The 21,385-nt window shown below is 42.6% G+C and overlaps 1 protein-coding gene and 2 non-coding genes across 3 annotated transcripts in view; all 3 read right to left on the bottom strand.

The window, feature by feature from the left end:
* The window catches only part of LOC145363699 (uncharacterized), a 375,177-nt gene that overhangs the window by 287,942 nt on the left and 65,850 nt on the right, over positions 1 to 21,385 (bottom strand). The gene's annotated exons all lie outside the window — the stretch shown is intronic.
* On the bottom strand, positions 9,001 to 9,073 carry trnak-cuu (transfer RNA lysine (anticodon CUU)). Its single transcript has one exon. It is a non-coding gene; the product is annotated as a tRNA-Lys (tRNA).
* trnan-auu (transfer RNA asparagine (anticodon AUU)) lies at positions 19,562 to 19,635 on the bottom strand. The gene has a single exon. It is a non-coding gene; the product is annotated as a tRNA-Asn (tRNA).

Here is a 21,385-nt window from a genome sequence, read left to right as displayed (position 1 = left end):
TAATAATTTTACAGTTAGGGTGGTAGAAGCGATCACAGTGTAGTTGAATGTAAAATACAGATGGAGCATGACACGGTAAAGTCCAATATCAGTACCTTGTGCTTAAACAAAGGAGTCTACGTTGGATTAAGGGAAGAGTTGGCGAAGGTCGCCTAACAGCAAAAACTTTATTGTGGGATAATTGAGGAACAGTGGAGGATCTTAAAAGCAATTGTTCATAGTGCTGAGAAAACATTTACACTAGTGATTAGGAAGGGCGATAGGAAAATAGATAATCAGCCATGGATTTCTAAGGGAATAAAGGAGGGTGTCAAATTGAAAGGAAATTCATACAAATTGGCAAAGACTAGTGGGAAGCTGGAGAATTAGGATATCTTTAAAGGTCAACAGAAAGCCAGGAAAAAAAGCTACAAAGCAAAATAAGATGGATTATGAGAGTAAACTAGCCCAGAATATCAAAACAGACAGAAAACATTTCTGCAAATATCTAAAATGAAAAAAAAGTGGCTAAAGTAAGCATCGGTCCCTCAGAGGATGAGAAGGGAGATGTAATAACTGGAAACGAGGAAATGGCTGAGGCAATGCAACAATATTTTGTGTTCGCTTTCACAGTGGAAGACAAAAATAACATGAAAGTAATTGATGACACGAAGGCTATGGCAGGTGAATGTCTAGAAACTACCATCATCACTAAAGAAGTAGCGTTGGACAAGCAAATGGGGCTAAAAGTAGACAAATCTCCTGGCCCTGATGGAATGCATCCCAGGCACTAAAAGTGACGGCAGGAGAAATAGCAAATGCACTAGCAGTAATTTACCAAAATTCGCTGGACTCTGGGGTGGTTCCAGCAGAAAATAGCAAATGTGATGCCACGGTTTAAGGAAGGAGGTAGACAAAAGGCAGGTAAGTATAGGCTGGTTAGCTTAACTTCTGCAGCATGGAAAAGTATTGAATCTATCATCATGGAAGAAGTAGCGAAACATCTGAATATCAATTGTCCTATTGGGAAGACACAGCATGGGTTCGTGAAGGACAGGTCATGTCTGACTAATTTGGTAGAATACTTTGAGAACACTATCTGCACATTAGACAATGGGGAACCAATGGATGTGGTGTATTTTTAGAAGGCGTTTGACAAGGTGCCGCACCAAAGGCTGCTGGATAAGATAAAGGTTGATTCCAGAGTTGAGAGGATTGGCATATGAGGAGAAAATGAGTAGACTGGAGCTATACTCATCGGATTTCAGAAGACTGAGGGAAGATCTTAGAGAAACATGTAAGGTTATGAAGGGAATAGATAAGAGAGAAGCAGAGAAGTTGTTTCCACTGGCGGGTGAAACTAGAACTAAGGGAAATGGCCTCAAATTAACAGGGAGCAGGTTTAGGGCTGAGTTGAGGAGGAACTTCTTCAACCAAAGGGTTGTGAATCTGTGGAACTCCCTGTCCAGTGAAGCAGTTGAGGTTGCCTCAATGAATGCTTTTTGAGGCGAGGATAGATAAACTTTTCAACAGTAAAGGAAATAAGGGTTATAATGAGTGGTCGGGTTAGTGGAGCTGAGTCCATGAAAGACCAGCCATGGTCTCGTTGAATGGTGGAACAGGCTCGAAGAGACAGATAGCCTACTCTTGCTATTAGTTCTGATGTTGTTATGATCTCATTACTGAATTGGCATATAACAATCATGATGACTGGATCTGAAGAAAATGCCTTCATTTTTTTCCCAAAATATATGTGAAAAGAGCAAAAATAATTCAACATTGTTTATGGAATAACAAATTCATAAGGAAACTTACCGGGGACACCAACAATTGCCAAAATGGGATAATAACCTGCTTGAATAACGATAATTATATTTTCGATCCACATGGCTAATGTTAATGGCATCCGATCCTGATTAAGCATGAAAAATGCCATGGAAAAACTCCGATCCACTGTTGTAACATTGCAACCGACCGTTCTCAGATTCTGATCCACTGTTGTAACATTGCAACCGACTGTTGTCAGATTCTGATCCACTGTTGTAACATTGCAATCCATTGCTCTCAGATTCGTCTCCACTCCAATCTGTTGCTCTCAGATTCTGACCTCTTCTGCTCTCCTCTGTGGAGCTGCGGGTCTCTTTCAATGTTGGAGGTGATGTACCCGCTCACGCTATTGTGCTAAAAGAGGTCCCTTACCAATAGAAATGGGAACATCCCTGGTGCCACATTCAGGTTCCATTGAGACTGACATTAGTTGCATTCACTTAACAAACAAGTTCTGTTAACTCCTTTCAATCCAAAACTTATTTATATAATAATATCGCAGAAGATATATGCCATCTGAACAGCACACAGGAGGCTAAGGGCAGTAATAATGGAAATAATGGTGGGGAGCATTCCATAATCATCCAATGAATATGGGAATGGTATCAAAAGAATGGAGGTTGAAAATGCTCCAACTTGCTTTAAAAAGCAGAAGGGGATAAAACCAGCATCTGAAAATTTACCAGCGCAATATTAACCATGAAGAAATCACAACAGGCCACAACAGAGGACAGAAATTTTTGCTTCTTGGTTTAAATCCGAGACATCCTAACCTGCAATCCGCAGTCAGGAAGGATCGGGAAAAATACCACCTCCATTATTATCCTCAACACCAGTGCTCCACAAGGCTGTGTCCTCAGCCCCTTACTAAACTCCTTGTATACCTTTACAGTGCGGCCAAATTCCACATCCAACTCGATTTTCAGATGTGCTTGTGATACCCGTTTTGTGAGTCTGATCTCAAACAATGATAAGACACAGTACAGGAAAGTGATAGAGAATCTGGCGAACTGGTGTGACGACAATAGTCTCTCCCTCAACGTCAACGAAGGAGATAGTCATCGACTTCAGGAAGCATGTTGGAGGCCATGTCCCTGTATAATCAGTGGGGACAAAGTAGGAATGGTTGAGAACTTCAAGCTTTTCGGCAGCCAGATTATCAACAACCTGTCCTGTTCCCTGCATGTTAAAGTTATGGTTAAGAAATCCCACCAACGCCCCTATTTTCTGAGCAGACTCAGGAAATTTGGCACGTCCACTACAACTCTCATCAAAATTTCTACAAGTGTGCCATAGAAAGCATTCTTTCTGGTTTTATCACTAGTTGGTATGGCTCCTGCCCTGTCCAAGACCGCAAGGAACTACAAAGGGTTGTGAATGAAGCCCAGTCCATCACTGAAACAAGACTCCCATCCATTGACTCTGTCTGCACGTTCCACTGCTACAGAAAAATAGCCAGTATAATCAAGGATTTCTCACACACCAGGCATACTCTCTTCCACCTTTTCCCTCGGGAAAACGATACAAAAGTCTGAGATTGCAGACCAACAGCTCAAAAACAGCTTCTTTCCGACTGCCATGACACTTTTGAATGGACAGTCCTCGCATTAAGTTGGTATTTCTCGACATCCAAGTTATAACCGTAGCAATACATTCTGCACTCTCTACTTTCATTCCCCATGTACGGTATGCTTGTCTGTAAAGCACACAGGAAACCACGATTCTCACTGTATACAAATGCAAGTAACAATCACAAATCAAATCAAATTAAATCAAAAACATAAACAAGCAAAAAAACGAATATGATCATGGAAAAAGATATTTGGTAAACTCAATGTGGTTCATTATCTAAGTAACAAAGGGCGCACGAACATGAAGGTGCTGGTTTGTCATGAATGACATTTGATCAAGTCTCATTTTATGAAGTTGTTCGGAAGCTGCGCCACGTGTATTAAAGGGATAGCTACAGTGCGACTTTTATAGTGGATTACAGTCAGAAAGCAGTGAGAGGCCGTGAACGATACTAATTCTGCCTGCAGCAGTGCATACAACAATGTTACCTGGAGTCAATATTAGGGCCCTTACTCGTTATGGTGCAGAAAAATAACTCCAACTTTTAGAAAAGAGATTATTTCAACACATCGAGATATGGAATTCAAAGTGGGAAACACTGAGGAGGATAGTGTTAAGATTCAGAAGGATAGACACAGATTCTAGAAACATATAACAATAGAGCAGAAGAGTCTTCGGCCCTTGGAGCCTGCTGCGACATTCATTATGATAAAAGCTGATTGTGCAGCTCAGTAGACTGATCCTGCCTTCCCCATATCCTTTGGTTATGAAGAGACACGAGGCAAACGGACCATAATGCAAGGATATGTGAAAGACACATTTGGGATGAGGGCATGTTACATCATTAATATTAATGATTTGGATGGGAATATAGGAGGCGTGGTTAGTAAGTTTGCAGATGACATCAAGATTGGTGGCAGAGTGGACAGTGAAGAAAATTATCTCCAGTTGCAACGGGATCTTGATCAATTGGCCAGTGAGCTGACGAATGGCAAATGGAGTTTAATTTAGACAAAGGCAAGGTGATGCATTTTCGTAGATTGAACCTGGGTAGGATTTACTCAGTTAATGGTAGGGCGTTGGGGCGAGTGACTGAACAAAGAGATCTCCCGTGCATGTTCATAGATCTATGAAAGTGGAGTCACAGGTTGACTGAGTGGTGAAGAATTCATTCGGGATGCCTGGTTTCATCGGTCAGACATTGAATACAGGAAGTGGGACGTCTTGTTGAAGTTTTTACAAGACATTGATAAGGCCGCACTTGGAATACTGCATGCAATTCTGGTCACCCTATTACAGAAAAGATATTGTTGAACTAGAAGGAGTGCAGAAAAGATTTACTAGGATGCTCCCGCAACTTGATGGATTGAATTATAAGGAGAAGCTGGATAGACTGGGACTTTTTTTTTTCTCTGGAGTGTAAGAGGCTGAGGGGTGATCTTATAAAGACCTATAAAATAATGAAGGGCACAGATCAGCTGGATAGTCAATATATTTTCCCAAATGTAAGGGAGTCTTAAACTAAAGAGCATAGAGAGCGATACAAAAATGTGCAGAGGAGCATTTCTTTCACACAGAAGGTGATGCGTGTCTGTAACAAGCTGCAAGAAGTCGTAGTAGATGTGAGTACAATCTTGTGTTTTAAAAAACATTTAGATAGTTACATGGGTACGATGAGTATAGAGGGATATGGGCCAAATGTGGGCAATTGGGATTAGCTTAGGGGTTTAAAAAAACGGCGGCATGGACAAGTTGAGCCAGAAGGCCTGTTTCCATGTTGTAAACCTCTACGACTCGATCAATGACTTTAATCAGGCCATGCAATGTGAACTAAACGCGACTGTTACAAAAGTGTGCCACAACAGAATGAAGGCAGGCACAGACGGATATCAAAGAACAAAGAACAGAACAAAGAACAAAAAACAGCACGGGAAACAGGCCCTTCGGCCCAACGAACCCACGCCGCCATCCCAACACCACCAGTGCCCCCCCTCCACCCATGACCGTTGCCTAATGTTTTATGGCCATCCACATTGATCACTGGGATGAGCAGGTTATAAAATTGTTCATAATCTGCAGAGTGATTGGGACAATTACGTTAGCCACATTTAAGACTTAACTTGACAGACACATGGGCAAACGGGGAATAGAGGGATGTAAGCGGTTGATTTCGGTAGGTAAACATGATCGGCACAGGGTCGAGGGCTGAAGGGTCTGCTCCTGTGCTATATTGTTCTTTCTTCTTGTTCAGATTGCGTGTCAGCTTGAATAGACATTCAGCATTGCAATGTGACCTCACTCTCAGGGAGTATGTTCGATAAACTTGCACTCATATGTGACAGAGGTGGTAGTTATAATCAGTATTGTTTAATTGAAATCAAGTTGATTGCAAACACCGTTGGCACCTAAGGTGTGCACTAGTAAAGACAACTAAACTAAAAGAGCGCTCAAAATCGATCATATTGGCGCAACAGTTACGGGCGGTTCAGACTATTTTGACCATAGAGGAAGTTATTACATTTCCAGCGTTGTGAACGCGGCGGTATCAGACATTGGAGTGTTTAATGAGCAGGGACACACGGTGTGACTGAGACACACTGGGTCAATGCGATACCAGCTACAGCTTCATTCAAATCAATCAATACACATATGCTCGTTTTTCTGAATAGGTTGACATTTTTAGAGTGAACTTTCCCACAGTTTTCTTCCATCTTGTAAGAAAAAGGCAATTAGACTTTCCCCGATGTGCTGACTATTTTGTGAAGCGTATAGCCACAGACATACCTTACTAAGTTTAACATTTATTTTGGCCCCCGTATTTGCGAAAGGATATATTGGCCTTGGAGGGAGTACAGAGAAGGTTCACCAGGCTGATACCGGAGATGAGGGGGTTAGCTTATGAAGAGAGACTGAATAGACTGGGCCTGTCCACGTTAGAGTTTAGAAGACTGAGGAGGGATCTTATAGAGACTTGCAAGATAATGAAGGGGCTAGACAGCGTAAAGGTAGAGAAATTCTTCCCGCTTAGAAAGGATAGCAGAACTAGAGGGCACAGCCTCAAAATAAGGGGGGGGGGGGGGCGGGGCAGTTTAGATCAGAGTTGAGGAGGAACTTCTTCACTCAAAGGGTTGTGAATCTCTGGCATTCTCTGCCCATTGAAGTGATGGAGGCTCCCTCGCTGAATATATTTAAGTCACGAGTAGATAGGTTTCTGATGGACAAGGGAATTAAAGGTTATGGGGAGAAAGCGGGAAAGTGGAACTGAGCCACTTCAGATCAACCACTATCTTATTGAATGGCGGGGCAGGCTCGAAGGGCTGGATGGCCTACTCTTGCTCCTATTTCTTATGTTCTTATAATTATTAGTGTCACATGTAGGCTTACATTAACATCTGCAAATACACTAGTGCGTAAATCCCCTAGTCACCAGACTCTGGCGCCTGTTCGGATACACTGAGGGAAAATCTGGCATGGCCAATGTATCTAACCAGCTTGTCTTTCCGACTGGTGAAGGAAACCAGAGCAGCCAGTGGAAACCCACGGAGACATGGGGAGAACGTGCAGACTCTGAACAGGCAGTGACCCAAGCAGGGAATCGAACTCTGGTCTGTGGCACTGTGAGGCAGCAGTTTTACTGGGAAATAGCTGTTTGAATTTTCCGTATTTTGTCTTTCCTTAACTACAGTTCCTCAGGATCCATTCACTCTGTAAAGGGATTGACAGAGTTCGACGACTGGCTATTTCTCTCAGTCAAGATAACAAAGGGATGTGGTTCCCGTCACTTCCCCTCACCGGGAAGGGAAGACGCGACTACTCTTTAGACAATTCATATGTTCAAATATGGACCACCGGTAAAATAAGAAGCTATGGAAAAAGGCTGTACTTACATCAGATCAATAATATCCGTTTCCGGGAAATGCAAGGGCGACAAAACTACACGAGCTAGACTTGTGTGGGCGTCACTGATATAAATCAGCCGACATTTCAATGTCCCCTCCCCATTCACTTCCTTCTGCTGTGAACTGTGTGCGGGTTTCTTATTGAGATTTCAAATACAATGATGTACTGCATTGTGCAATTATATCTATTGCCTCTCATTCTGGTGATGCTAACATGTACGGACAGGAGTTGGACCCAATAACAAAAATTGATTGTTAATTTTATTTTCATGTTTTTTTCAATGATTCATCATGTGAATTTTATTCCAGGTCCTTGTCTCTCCGACCGTGTGCTTCAATCCCCCGCTCGGAAAAGTGTCCAGAGAGGGTATTCCGTGCAGTTAGATTGTAGTTACGAGGTATCCGACTTTTATGCGATGCATTGGTACAAAGAGAAACCCGGTGAGGGACTGGAGTGGATTACAATGGAGACGTCTGGCAGAGGCCGAAGTGGTCGTTTTGAACTGAATCTTGATACCACTGCGAAACGCGGCCAGTTGCTCATTAAAAACACGGAGAACGCGGATGCTGCAGTTTATTACTGTGCGACTCAGCCTCACACTGAGACAAAACATGACAGTCGCTGTACAAAAACCTCGCTCCAAGTTGCAGTTCCGGAACAGCTGCAGCAACCACTCCAATAACACAAGACAGGCCAGGAGGCACAAACGGAACCTGAAGTGTCTGCATCCATAATTCGCATTAGATAGGCCCTTTGACCAGAGACACTGGCGGGCACAGCATTCACTATGCTCACTTTTCAAGGGGTCTGCCCTAAAGGGTTTCCAAATTCAAGCAAATGCTGTTCCTCTTCACTCGCCCTGAAATGGCCGAACACTTCACTCATTGATATCAATCCCTGCAGAAAAATAGCCTTCGTCCGTACACACTGCGGAGGGTGTCAGGAGGGTTGACCCTAACAACACATAACAGTGAGAACAGTTTGATCTGAGTTTGAGGTTATATTGTTCTTCTCTTCGTCAGTTGGGGACTCACCTGACGAAGGGGCAGCGCTCTGAAAGCGAATGGCTTTTGCTACCAAATAAACCTGTTGGACTTTAACCCGGTGTTGTGAAACAGAATCCTATTTCGGGTGTGAAACAATGTCTGAAATGAAAAATAAAAGGCAAAGGTTGAATACATCAATTAGATTTTTGAAAGCAGCAACAGTAACTTCCCTAGCGGCCTAATGGTTTGAGTTCAGTGTTTTTATCTCTGCAGCCTGGGATCGATTCCCGGTCAGGGAATTAAAAACTTATTGTTATGCAAAAACTATTATTTAATCAGTTGCCTGCACCAGTAAGACAGATATACCATTTTGCGTTGAGATGAAAATGTCATGTTCAGATAATTAAGAACAGTAAAAGGACAGTGATAGTTTGCAAAACTCTGACAATAGAGCTGATGATGCAAGGTAAAATCTGGCTAATAGTGGAGTAGATTTTACTTTTTCCACTTACACACATAATTTCCAGATTTGGGTTCAAATCTGGTGCTAAATGATTAAAAAAAAACTTCTCACTGAATTCAGCACAAAACTGTCCGACTTCCAAAGGAGTGGAGGCGCCTTTCATTCAGAAAATAGTGATTAAGGTATTAACAAAGCAACATTGAGAACGACTCATTTTAAGCGGTGACATTCTGGGGAAACAGTGTTCACCCAGTAAAGTTTTAAGAAGAACGGCGCCCAGCGTGGGGCTCGAACCGACTACCCTGAGATTAAGAGTCACATGCTCTACCGACTGAGCTAGCCGGGCACATTGCGCCAATGCTCCTTCGAGTCCTAAAATAGGCGGACAACAAATGTGCATTTCCAAATGGCATCTCGTTATTCTGATTTCAAAGTGTAAAATGTAGTCGGTCGACAAAATCGCCAAGGTTACAATGCATTCCTGTCAATCATCACTAACATCATTCATATCTTCCGCTTCTTTGTCGCAGCTCCTTCTAAGCATAACAAACTCCTCTTACATCTTTCGCCTTAATTATTTTTGTCGGAAACATTTTGCCATGACCTTCTGAACTAATGTGAATCAGGTTTGTGTTGGAAAAACGAACTTATTCACATCGGTGAGCTGAGTCACTTTGGCACACAGAGAGTGGGAGAGGCCTCAGGAGAAACAAGCCCGCCTCAAAGAGCAAACCAGTTGGAAATTTGGCAGAGGCCGAATCACCACAGATACTAGAACCTGAAATTATAAGATCATCCAGCCACACTGACTCATTCACATCACCATAACCATTGCCTTGACCTCACTGATTAGAATATGGGAAATAAGGTCATAAGGGGGCCATTTGGTCCCTCGAGCATTCTCAGCTGCTCAATAAGAATGTCCTCAACTTTTAATCTGTTCCGTTTACTTTTCTGTAGCATCTTAATCTGAAGTTACACAAGTAAGGTGAATATCCCTGGAGGATGATGGTTTAAATCTGAAACGTTAACTCTGTTTTTCTCCAGACTTGTTGAGTTGATCCAGCATTTTTTTGTTTTAATTTCAGATTTCAATACCCGCAATGTTATTCTTTTATTATCTGAAAAATAAATAACAACATTTGTTCATCTGGGACTATGGTGACTTTATTTGCCTTGATCTTATTAAATAGTGGAGCAGGATGAATGGGATTTATGACTTTGTCTTACTCCATTTATTCTGTTTCCTGGCAACACCAGATACGACGTCAATTGCTTCCTCTGGCAGCGCTGATGACAAGTTTATGTCACTAAATTCAGCATGGCAAATAACTGTGGAAGAGTGTGTTCGAATCACACCACTGCCAAATGTTAATTTGTTTTAAAGGTCATGGAATACATTTCGTTGTTCAAATGAACAAAAGAAAAATGCAATAGAATGTATCATTGCTCATTTTAACAGGAGGAAGCAGCAGGAGCAATGTGGATACAGATTGATGTGAACAAGAGACAGGTTTGTGGAACTAGTTTAATTTCTCCTCCAGGAGGCCGAATTTGTTTCGAGTCGTGCTATCGCCGTGTATCCTTAATGTACTGATTATCATGCCCATCTCCAAATGCTTTGAATTTCAAAACCATTCGGATTTCAGGATTTGCCACCAACATTAACTGACCTCTGGAGAATTTTCTGCATCATCTGATTCTAAACTTAGGAATCACTCGGCAAAAATTCTCGAGAAGGAAGAACGACATCTAGTTTCTTCTTGAAAACACACAACGTTTTGGCCTCAACGGCTTTCCTGTGGTAGTGAATTCCATGACTTCGCTACTTTCTGGGTGAATAAACCTCTGCTCACCTCAGTCCCAAAAGGTTTAAACCTTACCCTCAAACTGCCACTCTTAGTTCTGGACTCCACCGACGTCGGGAAAATTCTTTCTGGATCTATGCTGTCTAATCATCGAGAGGGAGCACAGCGAAGATTTAACAGGCTGATTTCTGGGATGGTAGATTTATCATATGAAGAGTGAATAAATCGGTTAGGATCGTATTCACCGGAGTTTCGAAGAGTGAGAGGGGATACCATAGAGACTTTTAAAATCCTAACAGATTTAAGCACTGTAGAGTCAGGAAGAATGTTCCGAGTGATGAAGGAATCCAGAACTCGGCATGGTAGCAAAGTGGTTAGCACTCTCTGTGTGGAGTTTGCACGTTCCCCTCGTCTGCATGGGTTTCCTCCGGGTGCTTCAGTTTCCTCTCACATCCCAAAAATGTGCGGGTTAGGTTGATTGGCCAGGGTAAAAAATGGCCTTCGTGTCCTGAGATGCGTAGGTTAGAGGAATTAGTGGGTAAATATGTAGGAATATGGGGGTAGAGACTGGGTGTGGTTGTAGTCGGTGCAGACTCGATGGGCCGAATGGCCTTTTTCTGTACTGTAGGGTTTCTATGATCCTAACTAGGGGCCATAGTTTGAGGAAAAAGGGTAAGTCTATTAGAACTGAGGTGGGAAGAAATTTCTTCAGCCAAAGGGTGGTGAATGTATAGAATTCACTACCACAGAATGTATTTAAGGCCAAAACGTTTTCTGATTTCAAGAAGAAATTAGATATAGCTCTTGGGACTGAAGGGATCAAAGCATATGAGAGGAAAGAGGAATCAGGATATTAAATTTGATGATCAGCCATGCACAAAATGAACGGCGGAGCAGGCTCGATGGGCTGAATGGCGTATTCCTGCTTCTATGTGTCTATGTAATCCTCCTGGAATTTTATCAGTTTCTATGAGATCTCCTCTCACTCTTTTCAACTCCAATAAATAGAATTCTAACTGATTAATTCTCCACTGAAATGACAAAACTAACATCCCAAGAAACAGCCTGGTAAACCTTCTCCGCACTCCCTCTGTAGCGAGGACATCCTTTCTCGGATGAGGAAGTCAAAGCTACACACAAGACTCCAGATATGGCCCCAGCAATGCCCGATAGAATTGCAGCAAAACATCCCTATTCCTGTACTCAAATCCTCTTGCTATGAAGGTTAGTATATCATTTTTCTTCTTTACTGCCTGCTGTAACTGCACGTTTACTTTCAGCGACTCACACGCGAGGACATCAGGCTGTCGCTGAGTATCCATCTCTCACATACTCTACCACGTTGGGGGGATAACAAACTTCAAGCCCAAACTTTCAAATCAAAGTTTAGTATAACTACCAAGATCACTGAGGTAATGATTAACCAAGTCCTGATCTCCGACACCGCTGTGTATTTCAATGTTATGAGTCCCCACACAGCTGCAGAGATGTAGCGGGTCCCAGTCAAAATTCCATAGCGACAACTCCAGAGACTAAGCAACAGAGGGCGCTCTCACACCGGTGAAGAGCAGCAATAATTCACTGAGCGGTGCGAGAGCCAGAGGGATCTTTCTCAACCTGCAAATAATACAAAACACAACAGTACATTGTGAGGTCCACTCGGAGAACTGTATTACGTTATGATTTCAATTCGCAACATATCAAAAATAGATTCCACAAATACATCTGTGGAACCTTAATGTTTACAAGTTAATTGTCCTTGTTTCTTTCAATTTATTTTCCCAGTCTGTCCCTTGCTGCCTTCAGTTTCCACTTTTTACCTGTAATTGTTTTACTTTTTTCCCAATATTTAGTTCAACGATTCAGAACCTAATTTTCTGCTCGGCATCTGAAATCAGTCCTGTAAAATTCTACTGAGCCACAAAAGGAAACTCTCAGGCGAGACCAATGAATAACAAAGATTCTCTCCCCTTCTGTCCACCGCCATTGGAATACTTCTCCGAATAGACACCAATGGGCGGCACGCTGGCACTGCTGCCTCACAGTGCCAGAGCCTCTGGTCACTGCCTATGTGGAGTCTGCATCTTCTCGTCTGGGTCTTCCGGTTTCCCCTCACAGTCCAAAGTTAGGTTGATCGGCCATACAAAATTGCCCTTTAGTGTTAGGGAAACTAGTAGGGACTGTGGGGAATGGGCCTCGGTGTGATTGCGAAGGATGCAGACTTGATGGGCCAAATAGCCTCCTTCTGCACTGTTTGCAATGATAATTTAAATGCTTGAACCCAATTTGCTTCAATGTTTTGAAGAAGATAAAGTGGCCAATAATCATTACAAAAACACCCGCATTGTAGCAGGATTGGAGTCTGATATTGATCAGAGGCCAGAGCGATTGACAGAAGGAGTGTCTGATGTGGAAAAGGATATGAAAATGTGAATGAAAACCCATTGTGAGAGCTGCTTTCTGAATTATTACACTGTAATCATTTCAGCACCATATTCATTTATTTTATGAATGGAAGTGACACTGAAAAGTTTTTCCTAGCCGGCTGGTATTGAATTGTAGGTAATGAGGACAAGCTTTACATATCCTCAGGAGACTGTATATCTGCTGTCTGAACTTTACTCTCGTGTTTTGAACACACGATTATCGAGTTACTGGAAGTGCTGACATTATTGTCTCTTAAACAAATTCCAAACTCCGAGGGTGGTGGCTCATTGAATACACGATAATGAACCCGATTGAAGTTGTTAATTTTAAACAGAGGTGCCATTGAGAGACGTTACATTAGTGGAAATGTTTATACTTCAACATTGTTCCACGGAATGTACAGTGACAGCCAGTACCTTTGTCCAATGCGGCAGGTATACTTTTTAAGCATATCATCACAAACACATGTCCCTTCCTTTGAACTATGTTGGGAAGGATTCTATAACTGATTATCAGACCCGCTGAACGGCGGTAGAACCGCTCCTTCCTTCACCAACAAATGCTCGCTTTACCCTTGAATTGGGAGTTTCTCTTCGAACGGCAGGGACGCTGACAATGTGGAGAGTCAATCAACCACTCCGACATAAAATGCAATAACTGTTCAATAATTGTCTCAGTGTTGCATGAGGGAAATCTCGCAGTCATGGCTGAGCCGATGGTAAGGCTTAAACGGACTGATCCTGAATGAACCAAATCCTGGAGCAAGCCTGAGTTTGACGGTCACAATAATCAGAATCGGGTTTAACTGTCACCATCTGCTGCGTAAAACGGAAATATTCCTTCCATAAAGCACTGACTGTTCCCCGGCTCTGAGTGTTTCCAATCATTGGCAGCCAGCCATTGGCAGCCAGCTCACCAGCCTGCCTATTCTCAATGTCACTGGGATCATCAGGAAGTGAAGTGAAAACATCCTGAGACTCACAGCAGATTACTGAGGGCGGGGTTTAGAACATGTCTTCAAAATCCCCAACTCCTCTTCTACAGAGCAGACAGAGACAATGCGGCTGCTCAGCATCTGGGTTGTGTGGGTAATATTTCTGACAGGTAAATGTGGACCAAACACATTTCAACTTTGTTTTTTACATTTTTGAAACATGGTGTAAAACAAAATGTTCTACACTCGCCAGTCACACCTTTTTATATTTATTTTTCAGATCTGATTCATGGAGATTCTGTCACTCAGTCGCCTTCCTCAGATGTTAGGACAGAAGGAGAAGCGGTGACTTTAAATTGTAAATATGATACTAAACAGAGCGACTACTATCTGTACTGGTACCGGCAGCACCCAGACTCACAGCCTGAGTTTATATTGTGGAAAGGCTCGATCAGTGGTGAAGATACAGCCGATTTTGCCAAAAGCCGTTTCTCTGTTGAGCTCCAGACTGAGAATAAATTCACTAGTTTAACTGTCCGGGGTCTGAAGCTGACTGACGCCGCCGTGTATTACTGCGCTTTCAGACTCACAGTGACAGAAAACAAGCTCAGCCCTGTACAAAAACTGCTCTTTTTACTGCAGAATGCAGTTCCTGTCTGTTGTCGCTTCTGTAAAATCGCGGTCGATGTCGCCACAATGCGCAGAGAAAGGAAACCAAAGCAACTTCGAATGAAACTGTTCCCAGGAGCAGCTACACAAACAAACTGCCGATTTCAGTCCGACAAACAGATCAGCACAGAGTCAGATTTGAAGATACTAATCCCCGCCTTTAATAATTTGTTCTCTGCCCTCAGGATGTTCATGCCTCACTTCCGTGTGTGTCTCTAGTTCTGTGAGACCACTTGGTGGCGATCTCGTGGTGACATGGAAAGAAAAGGGTCCGAGCATGGCTACAGTCATGTCTTGATAGGGGAACGGCCGCAGTCTCAGAGACTGGGGGAGGTGGAAGAGGTGGTCGGGGAAAGTAATCCTGATCTGTGTATTATCATCAGAAAAATTTGCATTGTTACTGCTGACAGAAACCACAGCAGCCTCCAGGAAACATTCTGAAGCTCAGTGGGCACGAGGGAAAATCTACTTGGGGTTGATGTAAAGATCACAGTCACCGCTTTGCGAAATCTGTTCAACGCGTATAAGTTTTCTCTTATTCGGCAACACACTGTTTAAATAATCTGTGTGAGCAGGCCGCGGTCAAAAGCTCCAGAAAACTGGGAGGGGATATGGAGAGATGATTGTTCAATGTTACAGTCACAGAAAACACATCGAAAGGAAAAAAGCACATTGAAGTAATGAAATTTATGAAGGTTGCTGTCTGTATAACTGAACACTGGAGTTAACTAGTACCATTCCGCAAATGTTCTTGATGTTGTTTTAGTTTTGAGGCTGCCGGTGACCCAGACTTTCGAGGCGGAACTTTTGATTTGGTTTCGCAACGAGTGCGCTGTTTGGAACTCCCAGTGTGGGATTTTTGTCCTGAATCTGTTACTTCTCTGCTGGCTGTGTAGCTCAGAAATGCAGTATCAGAGAAAACATCTCCGTGATATTTCAAGGGACCGTTTTGTTTCTTTTGTGAAAATCAGCAGAGGTCTTGTCTTGTACGTTTGGAGACATTTTTCAGCCCTCAGAAAAGGAGAGAGTCTGGAGAATGTATCCACAAGAAAGATCCCATCAGCTCCGAACAGAGGAGTTAGATGTGAGGCTCACTTCAAACTGAGCGATTGGATGCAACCCTTTAACGTGTATTTGATAAACCAACCTTTTTAACATACACTAAATTTGGAAGTTTCACCTATTCACTTTTGTAGTATATCCCCGCTCTGTTTGATATGTCTCTATCACAGGAAAAATCTTAAATCATCTTTCCAATTGACCCCCGTCTCAAACTCAGTCTGATTCATGACAGTGACTGAAATACTTGGAACATCTTCATCCACATTCAACACTTGCATTTCCTTCTTCAAAGCCATTTCTTTCAGGTCAATTGAAGGTAAAACAATGTCTCTTAGCTCAATTAGGATCAACCTAGCTGTGTTTACTCGCCTCGCTCTGAACAACAGAGTGTATGGTCAATGTCTCAGTTCTCTCGAATCAACAATTGTGTTGAAGTCAATGACGTCAGACCAATCAGATCCAGTGATTTCAGCTCTTCCTGCCATACGTCCTGTAGGAAGTGACATCAGACCAGCCTCAGCCAATGGTCTCAGCCTTATCTTGTTCGCTATTCTGAGCTTTCGGAGACACAAGAGTCCCTGGAATCCAGAAACAGCAGCAATGCGGCGCTCGGTCCTCACTGTGATCTGGGTGACATTCATTGTCGGTAAGTTTAACTCTTTAAAAAGGGTTGTAAAAAGGAGTTTAAAAAGGAGAAGTAGAGGAATAAATTTGAAAAGCAGGGCGCTCCAGTTAATCAGACATCGGGCCTGCCTTAGAGCACTTGAGTCTTTGCTCTTGGCTTTTCCTTACAGGAATATCGTTTGGCAAAACTCACAGCAAGCCTGATACCAGAATTGGGAGATGGCATCCATCAGAATGAAATCTAAACATTATGGTTAATTTATCTTCTGGCAGAAGATTAAAGAGTAACCTGATTGATGTATTTATAATGATGAAGAGGTTCAGTACGGTAGACGGGGAAAGGGTGATTCCACTCGGGGAGAATTCCAAATCGATGTCCCATAAATCTGAGTGAAACGAAAAGATCAACTGGAAATTATAACGAATCTCCTTTCGAGGGAGTTCTGTAGAAAGTGACTGACATGAACACAATGAACACTTGAAGAGAGGAGTAAAGACACAGTTGGGATGGGGAAAGATTAGCCGCTGAGGGAGAAAGGGACAGGGGCATTGAGATAGCGGAATCTTCTGGGGATTCTGAACGGAACGTAGATCAGTTGGGGCGAATTTGATGTTATTTAATGCCTTTTTTATGTTACATCGTCTTTGAGTTGTCACCCTCAGTTCAGCTGAATGTTTTTTATTTCTTTTACCGTGTTTTCCAGATCTGAGCAATGGAGATTCTGTTCCTCAGCAGGAATCCTCACTCACACGGACAGAGGGAGAAAGTGTCACTTTAAGCTGCACCTATACCGACGATGCAAATTATTTATTCTGGTACCGTCAATACCCAGGCAGACAGCCCGAGTTTGCAGTCCGGAGGCATAAGGGCGGCGGTGATGAACTGAAGGCGGATTTCGCTCAGACCCGGTTTTCTGATACAATCGAGAAGTCAGAAAAGTTGTACCGATTGACCATCTCGGAGCTGCTGCTGTCTGACACCGCGGTCTATTACTGTGCACAGAGTCTCACAGTGATGAAAATGAGTGAAATCCTCGTACAAAAACTGCCGCAGGTTTCTGGGTCACAGCTGCTGCCTGCTGGGTGCCGTTTATAACAGCGGGTCTGACGTTGACACGTGAATGTATTCCCGTGAACACAAACCCCGAGAACAACCCACATAAACACCTTTCAAAACCGCTGACATGGAAGGCAGATTCCTGCTGATTCTTAGATTCGCTATACGAGGGAAGAATTGGCTGCTCTTTATTTGGGGGTCACTTGGCACTAACGTTGAAAATACAAGGGAAGTATCATTCAATAGTGTAAACTAAAACCTGCCAGCTGGGGCAAATCCCAATAACTAACCGTAACTAAACACCTCTCATTTAAATTCACTTACAGACTGAGAATTATTAACATAAGGAATACAAAAGGATTGTTCCAGTCACGATTAGGAGCTGATAAACGATTAATAGAATTAATGATTTCAAGCGGAAGAATTGGTATGGCCTCAGCAGTGGAACAGATGATATGAAAACAGGCTAAATGCAGTCACCAGTTTCTGAGTGAAAAACTGCTTCCACTTCACTGGAGGTCGGAGAGTTTACTGTTTAATTCAATTATAGCATTTCTTGTCATTGAGCCCGAGATTTGAACATAGATCTGCGAAATATTTATGTCAGTAGAAAAAATAAAATTTACCCCATTAAAAAACCATATCCTAACCCGCATCACCATTTCTATCATCAGTGCTTTGGACCCTATCGCTCTGTTCTTTCCTGTTCTTTACAGTTGGTATTTCCAATTCAGACGCAAAAGAGGAAATCTCAGTGATACTGATTCGGACAAGACCCGTGGTGACCAGGAAGTAACGCAGTGTCGTTACACAGCAATAAGTCTACATTACCTGACCAGGAATCGAACCGGGGCCACGGTAATGGAAGCGCCGAATCCTAACCACTAGACCATCAGGGAAGATGGTACAAGCTGTCAAAAAAGAACTAATTTATCCATGAACCATCTGCCTTCCATTTTTTTTTTACTTCAGACTTTCGTTTCACCACAAACAAGCTTCTCCTTTCATCTGTCATATTTAGATGGAACACAAGGGACTGTATCAGCCAATACAAACAGCGTTTCCTGTTCGCTGGAACATGAAATCGACAGTGAGGTGAAATAGTCCCGCAAGCTGCTCGTGTGACACCTTCAATTCCTAAATCCCACCAACCTCATTACTGTGGCTTCTGTGAAACTTACAAGGTGACACACGGCAGGCATTCATCACGGAGAGCAACTGGCACAATCATTTACCAAATGCTATCATATCGCTTCTCTTCCTGTTTCTGTCGCTGCCTCTCATCCAGCTCCCAGAGCCAATTAGCTGCTTGATAGAAGCATAGACAGTTGGCGAACCCGAGCTTTACCTGGAAAGCAGGGAAAGCGAATATATGACGCACGGCATTGAGAGGAGATGAAGTTTAGAGATGACAGTACAAAGAGACAGAGATATCTCATCTTCCTGATCCAGTTACTGATGACAGGAATGTACACACTGCGAATTATCCACTGTCAAACTCTCCTTCCAGTCTTGAGCACGGAGTTAAGTTTTGAAGTGTTTGAAGTATTGCTACAGTTATTCAGGGTTTTGTTGAGACCACATTTGGAATATTGTGTACAGTTTGGATCCCCGCATTTTAAGCAGAATAAAAGCAAAATCTGAGGATGCTGGAATCTGAATCAAAAACAGAAAATTCTGGAAATTCTCAACAGTTTTAACGAGAAGGAATAGTTAGCATTGAAAACCTGCAGGGATTCTATGATTCTATGAGTTTGATAGGGTGGAGGCTGAGACATTATTTTCCCTGATCCGGGAATATAAAACACGGGGCACAATCTCAGGATAAGGCGCTGATAATTCAGGACAGCGATGAGGAGAAATTGCTTCACTCAAAGGGTAGTGAATCTTTGAAATTCTGTGCGCCAGAGGGTTGTAGATGCTCCATCATTGAAGACATTTCAGTTTGGGTTAGGCAGATTTATGATCGATAGAATAATGAATGGAAGCAGCGATATGGAATTGGAACAAATGCTCGGTCACAAATTCATGTCTGGATTTTAATTGTTAAGTTTAATGGTATAATGGAAGCATGTATACAATGTTGTATGTAAGATGTCGGCAGCCAATAGTCATGAAATAATGTTGGTGACAACAGATAACAGTACAGCCGGTAACACTTGAGAGCTGTTTTTAATTGATGCCCATGGAACCCATTGCCAACCCGCAACGGTTCGCTTATGAATGGTGATGGTGAGAAAATAGTGCAAACTTCGCCCCTGGGTGGGCTCGAACCACCAACCTTTCGGTTAATAGCCGAACGCGCTGACCCATTGCGCCACAGAGACTGAGACAGGCGCTGGTGCAGATATTCTAAACAAGGAGGTCAATGACCACAATTCTATTTCTGCAAAGTTTTATTCCAGAACTGCAGCATGACAGCACAGTGTACAATTTCATACCAGTCTCTTTGGTTATGTTGATCCCGCAACATTGCTGTAGTGTGTTGGTCATTCCCTTTCTCCTGTGAATGTGCAGGTGAAATGAATCCATGTGTCTTGTCGCAGGGAGGAATTCAATGGGACGGAAGGGAACTGACAACCAGAAGCCCAAGGATCCAATATTTTCCACTCAGTCATCAATAACACCATTCCCAGCTGCAACTCCTTCCAAATATTGTGATCCATTTCCCTCAGGATCTGTTCCAAGATTTAATATTTACCTTCTTTTCTCTTCATTTTGAAATTCGCTTCAATACCCAACATAAATTGAATTGCAAACCTGAGGGCTAACCGTGGGAAACAAGTCTCTGGGTAAAACAGATGCTCATTTCCAGATTCACAGCACTCAGCGTTTCACGCAAATGGAAGAATTTAACACTGAAAAGTTTTGGAAACTTGGTGTGAATATTGACTGTGATTCACTCAGGTATTGTGTAAATGCTGCTCGATAGTTCAGTGAGAGGGATATAATCTATGTATGTTTTGCTGAGCTTGTGTTCGTTGTACTGGGAGGCTTCAACCGGGTTGAATTTTGTGTCCCAGAGATATGCAGTAATCCACTGATTGAAGCTGCAGTCGCGGGGAACGTAGACAGGAAAACAGAATTAAATGGTTTTATTTATCCGGGATTCCTTTTGTTCAATATTCCACTTCCTCCTTCTTTGGCCATTAGTTTATTTTTCTAATGTGATTTTCAAAGGATAGCCACTGTTAAGTTTTGGACACTAAGCAACTGATCTCCGCAATTATCATTACAGCTTTTCTCCCTTTACTTTCCTTGAACAGGCGGTGTTAGAAAGCAAGACAGATACAGCTGCTGCTTGGGAGCTCAAAAGCGACTGGAGTCTACGCTGGAGATGTCTATGCAACCGTGTCAGGTAATTGTTCCATCCTATGTTGGTGAGTGTTTATCACAGATGGATATGAATAGTGGGTCGATGAACAGGGTTTTCTGATCGATTGCCGTAGACTGTGAAACAGTGCTGTAATAAATGAGGAATGGCATGCCATGACATAGATGGAGGCATGAGATAAGTCAACAGTACATGAGAAACTGCTCGGATTTGTTTCATCATTGAGTACAGGCAGACACTTAGTTTATGCATCAAGAGGAAGCTCGCTCATCTGTGCAAGTACATTGTGTAATATTCCTTGTCATTCAGCTATTTAAATTTTACAATTTCATAACTTTTCTTGTTTTGCCATTAACTGCTTTCTTTTCCCCCCTGTTGCCTTGTCTATTCATTGTTGCCTCTTTATTTGATGTCATTTCCTATTTTTGTTCGCCTCATTCTCTTGGGAATCCCCAGATTCCCTATATATCGGGTTCCTTGGTAACAGTGAGTAGTTTTCAGCTTGTGTGTGTGTATCCTTGAGTTTCATTAGGTTTCAGTTTTTCATTCTGTGTGTCCGTATAAATTTCTGGCATTCAGGCTTTGTTTTTAAGGCCGGAATATTTCATGAGGATAGGTTAGAGAGACAAGGTTTATATCCACTGGATTCAGAATAAGAGTAGGCTACTTGATTGATATGATAAAATACAAAGGGGTCTTGACAAGGTGGATGTGAAGAGGATAGTTCCTCTTCTGCGTGAATC

Source organism: Carcharhinus amblyrhynchos, unplaced genomic scaffold (assembly GCF_965287045.1).
Source record: "Carcharhinus amblyrhynchos unplaced genomic scaffold, sCarAmb.v2.hapA scaffold_39, whole genome shotgun sequence".
Classification (NCBI taxonomy): domain Eukaryota; kingdom Metazoa; phylum Chordata; class Chondrichthyes; order Carcharhiniformes; family Carcharhinidae; genus Carcharhinus; species Carcharhinus amblyrhynchos.
This window is presented reverse-complemented; position numbering and strand designations above follow the sequence as displayed.